The sequence below is a fragment of the Rutidosis leptorrhynchoides genome, chromosome 8 (genome assembly GCF_046630445.1).
Source record: "Rutidosis leptorrhynchoides isolate AG116_Rl617_1_P2 chromosome 8, CSIRO_AGI_Rlap_v1, whole genome shotgun sequence".
Classification (NCBI taxonomy): domain Eukaryota; kingdom Viridiplantae; phylum Streptophyta; class Magnoliopsida; order Asterales; family Asteraceae; genus Rutidosis; species Rutidosis leptorrhynchoides.
Window position 1 is genome coordinate 86,830,232 of NC_092340.1, and position 6,000 is coordinate 86,836,231.

Here is a 6,000-nt window from a genome sequence, read left to right on the forward strand (position 1 = left end):
TTACTCCTCTTTTACAGAAATCTTGTCCAAGTAACTTGAGGTAGTAACTTTGTTCATAACCTTATTCGATTCATATATATATAGCTATCTTATTTTATGGTATACAATTTTAACAACAAGAACATAGTTTGAATGATTTCAAACTTGTTTGCAAACTAAATAGATCCTTCTAACTTAACTTTTAAAATACTTCAAGACCTGTAATATATCATAAATATATGCTAATTTAACAAGGTATAACTTGGTTTTTCAAAGAACACCTTAAAAACTGAATTTACGACGTCGGAGTGCAACCGGGGGCTGTTTTGGGTTGGATAATTAAAAACCATCTTGAACTTTGAATTGGAGGTTTATATTCTGGAAAAATGATATTTCTTATGAATATGTTAACACATAAAAATTTCATGATTTAACTCAAAGTATAAGTATTTTTAGAAAAATAATCATTTAATGTTGTTTACATAAGGGAAAATGATTAACTTCATAAGTTTCACCAAAATTTGACCTATGACCTGTGATTTCGATTACAAACTAAGGTATTTACAGTTCATATTCTTAAAGAAGGACTCGATCCAAGGAAGTGGCAAGTTGAATCAACGAAAACGGAGTTGTAACGAAGAAACTATGACTAAAACAAGATCGGATATCCAAAACTAGTTTAGCCACGAAAATAATTGGAGAAAAATTAAATAAATCACATCTTTCTAAAATAACATGATATTTTATATATATGTACTCATAATTTAATTTTATATATTTCAGGATCACCCGTAAACAACACGAGAAGATTAATCATAAGACCTCATGTACGTACGCAACACGTCATTTGACAACACCGGTACTTTATGTACGCAACACGTCATTTGACAACACGGTACCGTGGGTCAAGATTAATCCTGACCAATACGAATACGATGGGGGTTTTATGGGGGTTTTATTTATTTATTAAACACCTAAATATGAACCATTAAAATTGAATTGCTAACTACGGGCTAAGAAGACATTAAAAGTATTATAAGTATATATATGTGACGATTGTTTAAAATGAAAATATATTGATATATTATATATGGATAGGTTCGTGATATCAACCGGAGACCAAGTCAAAATATATATATATCTTCAAGGCAAAGTGAGTATATAGTCTCACTTTTAAACTCTAAGTATTTCGGGATGAGAATACATGTATTTTATGTTTTACATTATGGACACAAGTAACTGAAAAATATATTCTACGTTGAGTTGTACCACTGGCATACTTCCCTGTAGCTTGGTAACTACTATTTACAGCGGTATTGTAAACGCGAATCCTGTTGATAGATCTATTGGGCTTGACAACCCCAACCGGACTGGACGACCAGTATTCAACGGTTGCACAGTACTTCGTTTCGTGACTACACTTGGTACAGTGTAGTAAGATTTCATAATAAAGGGAATATGCGACGTGATTAAATGTTAAGTATGGTTACCAAGTGCTCAACCACTTAGAATATTTTTATTAAAATGTTTACATATGAAATCTTGTGGTCTATATTTATATCGCTGCCGGCATTAAACCTATATCTCACCAACTTTATGTTGACGTTTTAAACATGTCTATTCTCAGGTGATAACTAAAAGCTTCCGCTGCAACATGTTGAATTTAAGCAAGATCTTGTGTATGCATATTTGTGTCAAAAACAAAACTGCATATCCGAGGAGTTGTAATGTAAAATATGCTAGAAATCGTATTGTTATCATCACATGTAAAGTTTGTAAGTCTAAGATTATCTCTAAACGATAATCATCTTTATATTGTCTAAAGCTTGTATTATCCTAAGAGTTATGGTTTGTAATGTAAAATAAATGCAGTTGTTCTTTTAAAAATGTCGCATATAGAGGTCAATACCTCGCAATGAAATCATACGTTATCTAACTTGTTCTTATGGTTAAGGACGGATTATGACATGTGGTATCAGAGCGTTGGTCTTAGAGAACCAGAAAATTTGCATTAGTGTGTCTTATCGAGTTTGTTAGGATGCATTAGTGAGTCTGGACTTTGACCGTGTTTGATTTTGAAAAAAAAATATTGCTTATCATTGTTGGTTAAAAATTAATATGTAAATATTATGTGATACTAATTTACTAGTTGTTATGTGATAGATGTCTGGCTTAGAACTTGTTATCACATTCAGCGACTCCGAACCAGAATCTTCAGATGGTGTTCCAGTCATTAACCTATCCGATGATGAAAACGACACCTTTGGGGAAGACTCACAAGTTCCGGATGAATCAATTGAAGAGGAAACGGAAAGTGATCCTGAGGAGGAAGAAATACAGGAAATTACGAAAGACAAGTTCGAACGAGGAAGGAAACGAAAGGCTACTGAAATGGAAAATCAAAATCCCGAGTCTAGAGAGGATGTTGTGGCACCAACTCCACCAGATACTTCCACACCTATTCCCGCTATTCCTATTAGTTCTATCCCGACATCCAGTTCTTCGGTTCCTCAGCCAAAACGCAGGGAGACAACCAGGATAACCTTTAAGCGATTTCTTTGAACACAAACGCTTTGGGTTAAATGATGCGCTGTTGTTTTAAACCATGGGATCATATAATGTTGTGTATAATATTACTAGTGTGGTTTGCTTAATGTTTGATGTAAGATAAGCATATGTAAAATAGTGAAGTGTGAAATGCAATAATTTTCCATGGTTAAGTATTATTTGGGTGGTAGTAAATGATTTTCGTACTAAGCTATTAAGTATGAACTTTAACGGGTAGGTACTACCCTAGATATAATTATAAAACGCTAATAAGAAGAAAAGGCTTTTATAATAATAACTGGTTCATATTATTAATAAGCTACGATGTACTGTAAATACATACTACATCTATAATATTCCATGTGAATAATTTTTTTTTTCATTCTTATTGAAGATTATGGCGCGATTGAACCGAATGACGGAACAAGAAATCCAGGAACTCATCAATCAGCGAGTGAACGACAGAATGTTATGGGTCGAGGCTACAAGAGGTGCTGCAGTTAACCCAAATCCTCGTGTGGGGTGCACCTACAAAACTTTTCAAGCTTGCAAGCCCTCATCATTCAGTGGAACAGAAGGACCGATCGGCTTAACCCGGTGGATAGAAAAGATGGAGACTGTGTTTAAAATTAGTGGTTGTGTTGAAAAGGACATGACCAAGTATGCATCGTGCACTTTACAAGATAGTGCACTCACGTGGTGGAAAAATTATGTGAAGGCTGTAGGAGGAGATGTAGCTTATGATACTCCATGGGAAGAATTCAAAATAATGTTAATCAACGAGTATTGTCCAAGGAACGAGGTTAGGAAGCTGGAAGATGAATTACGAAGCCTGAAGGTTGTTGGTACTGAAATCACCAACTACAATCAGCGATTCATGGAATTAGTTTTGCTATGTCCTGAATTGGTTCCAACCGAAGAACGGAAGATTGAAATGTACAAAGATGGTTTGCCCAAAAAGGTCAAGGCAAATGTTACAGCATCGAAACCTAAGACAATTCATGAAGCTGTAACCATGGCAAACGAGCTAATGGATCAGGTCATCATGGATAAGAAAGTATCCAATACTGATGTGAAGGTATCAGGTAACAAAAGAAAGTGGAATGGAAATTATGATCGAGGTAACCAACAACAATCTTTTAAGAAACAAGAAATCACGCAAGGTGCGGGTAGTGGTTTAAGCTTTGGTTACAAAGGACAAAATCCTTTATGTAACCGATGCCACAAACATCACTCTAGCTACTGTAATGTGGTATGCAACAAATGTAATCGAAAGGGTCATCTTGCTGAAGATTGTAGGGCTCTCGTTACAAATACAAATGGTACCAAGACTCCTGCCACCAATGCAAATAGAACTGCTTTGGCTACCATTACTTGTTATGGGTGTGGAAAACAAGGTCACTATAAGAGCCAGTGCCTGAATCCAGAGAAGAATATCGGACCTGCACGTGGGAGAGCATTTATTATTAATGCTAGAGAGGCATGTGAAGACCCGGAGCTTGTTACGGGTACGTTTACCATTAATAACTTATCAGCATCTATTATATTTGATACTGGTGCCGATAGAAGTTACGTGTGTAGAAATTTTTACACTAAATTGAATTGTTCATCATTACCTCTAGATGCTAAGTACATGATTGAGTTAGCTAATGGTAAACTAATTAAAGCCGATAAAATTTGTCGTGATTGTAAAATAAATTTAGCCGGTGAAACGTTTAAAATTGACTTGATACCCGTAGAATTAGGAAGTTTTGATGTAATGGTCGGCATGGACTGGATGTCCAAAGTAGGAGCTGAAGTTGTGTGTGCCAAGAAGGCAATTCGCATTCCTTGTAAGGATAAAATGCCGGTGATGATTTATGGAGAGAAGGGTAACTCAAAGCTAAAACTCATTAGCTGTTTGAAAGCCAAGAAGTGTTTAGAAAAGGGATGTTATGCTATTCTAGCACATGTTAATAAAGTCGAAAAGAAAGAAAAAGAGAAGTGCATCAACGACGTGCCTGTGGCAAGAGATTTTCCTGAAGTTTTTCCGGAAGAGTTGCCGGGATTACCACCATTTAGATCTGTAGAATTTCAAATAGATTTAGTACCAGGAGCTGCACCAGTTGCCCGTGCTCCATATAGACTTGCACCGTCCGAGTTAAAAGAACTTCAGAGTCAGTTAAAAGAATTACTGGATCGTGGATTCATACGACCAAGTACTTCACCGTGGGGAGCTCCGATTCTATTTGTTAAAAAGAAAGATGGATCTTTTAGGATGTGTATAGATTATCGTGAATTAAATAAGTTAACTATCAAGAATCGGTATCCACTACCGAGAATTGACGACTTATTTGATCAACTGCAAGGATCATGTGTGTACTCGAAAATTGACCTAAGATCGGGCTATCATCAATTACGCGTCAAAGAAGAAGATATACCGAAAACTGCTTTTCGGACACGTTACGGTCATTACGAATTTTTGGTCATGCCGTTTGGATTGACGAATGCGCCAGCTGTATTCATGGACCTCATGAATCGAGTTTGTAGTCCATATTTAGATAAGTTTGTTATTGTTTTCATTGATGACATTCTTATCTATTCCAAGAGTGAGCAAGAGCATGAGCAGCATTTAAGGTTAATATTAGAGTTATTGAGAAAAGAACAGCTATACGCTAAATTTTCTAAGTGTTCTTTCTGGTTGAAAGAAGTGCAATTTCTTGGTCACGTTGTTAGTAGCAAAGGAATTCAGGTTGATCCAGCTAAAATTGAGGCCATTGAAAAATGGGAGACTCCTAAAACACCAATGCAGATACGCCAATTTTTGGGTTTAGCCGGTTATTATAGAAGGTTTATTCAAGATTTTTCCCGAATAGCTAAGCCGTTGACAGCGTTAACGCAAAAAGGGAAGAAATATGAATGGACCTCTGAGCAGGAGAGTGCATTTCAATTACTGAAAAAGAAGTTGACCATGGCACCTATTTTATCGTTACCTGAAGGGAACGATGATTTTGAGATATATTGTGACGCCTCGCGACAAGGTTTTGGTTGCGTCCTTATGCAACGAAAGAAAGTTATTGCATACGCATCCCGACAATTGAAGATTCACGAGCGGAATTATACGACGCATGATCTAGAATTGGGGGCAGTAGTGTTTGCATTGAAGATATGGAGACACTATTTATATGGAGTTAAATGCACTGTGTTTACTGATCATAAAAGCCTTCAACATATTTTCGATCAGAAACAGCTGAACATGAGGCAACGTAGGTGGGTCGAGCTGATAAACGACTACGATTGTGAGATTCGCTATCATCCCTGAAAAGCGAATGTAGTGGCCGACGCTTTAAGCAGAAAGGAACGAGAACCAATTCGAGTACGAGCAATGAACATAAAAATTCGCATGAATCTCAACTCACAAATCAAAGAGGCTCAACGAGAAGCTCTTACTAAAGAAAACATAGGAAATGAAATAATGAAGAAGTATGGGAAACA